Source organism: Suricata suricatta, unplaced genomic scaffold, assembly GCF_006229205.1.
Source record: "Suricata suricatta isolate VVHF042 unplaced genomic scaffold, meerkat_22Aug2017_6uvM2_HiC HiC_scaffold_9186, whole genome shotgun sequence".
Lineage (NCBI taxonomy): Eukaryota > Metazoa > Chordata > Mammalia > Carnivora > Herpestidae > Suricata > Suricata suricatta.
This window is the reverse complement of record NW_021916650.1, coordinates 254-1,132: the sequence shown is the minus strand read 5'-3', so window position 1 is coordinate 1,132 and position 879 is coordinate 254. Positions and strand designations below refer to the sequence as shown.

Here is an 879-nt window from a genome sequence, read left to right as displayed (position 1 = left end):
TAACCTACTTGCAGTTGCATTTAACTGAGCTCTGTTGCTGTGAAGAATACAGCTTATGCACAGGTCTGGATGAACGATTTGTACATTTTTCAAGTATTCACTGAATACTACCTTATATACACATATACATTAAATTTGAAAAAGATTTAATCAACAATAAGCAGATAGACTTCATTTTTGTTGCTCTTTTGGAAGAGGTTGTCTAAAGAGAAGAATGTGTGGTTCTCAGTTAACGCCTTCCTCAATGGCAGATCTTACCCGGCTCATGAATCATGTAGTGAACCCAGCCTAGACTCTGTTGGACACCAAGTCTCCTCCACTCCTCTTCAGACATCAGATGGGTTTTCGGTACTTGTTTGGAAAGTTCTCTGGGTAACATGACATGCCGGTTACTCGTAGTGCTCGTCGAAGTACTTGTCCGAGTAATAGATCTGCTTGTGAGCCATCCTGCGGGCGAGCGGGAGCGACAGGGCTCGAAGAGCGGGCGCAGCAAGACCACACGACCACGTCACTCCAAGTCAACGACTCGTCTGCCCTTTCTCCTCTTTAATGATATCTTGGGACATTCCCATAATTTGTGCTCATTATTGGTTATGAAAGATGACTAATCCAATATAAAACTATCAGTCTCGTAACCTCTTACATTCTCCCCTAGTAGCCTCCCCTTCCAGATTCTAGCTCTTATAGTGTGTTGGGGATGAGGTGGACAGTGGTAGAGTGGGGGCAAGGCATTCCATGTTTAGCTTGTCTACATTTGTAGTTCACGGTGTATTGTATTTCCTGATTTTCTTGCTGACTCGAGCTGGACCTCAGTGGCCTCTTTGTGGCCCTTTTTGAGTTATGTGTTCGTTCAGCTGGTCATTGAAAAGGATCTTTAGG

At 44.0% G+C, this 879-nt stretch overlaps 1 pseudogene; it reads right to left on the bottom strand.

Annotated features, from left to right (window-relative positions):
* Positions 1-6: 6 nt before the first annotated feature.
* LOC115285348 lies at positions 7-523 on the bottom strand (annotated as a pseudogene).
* Between the last annotated feature and the right edge of the window lie 356 nt (positions 524-879).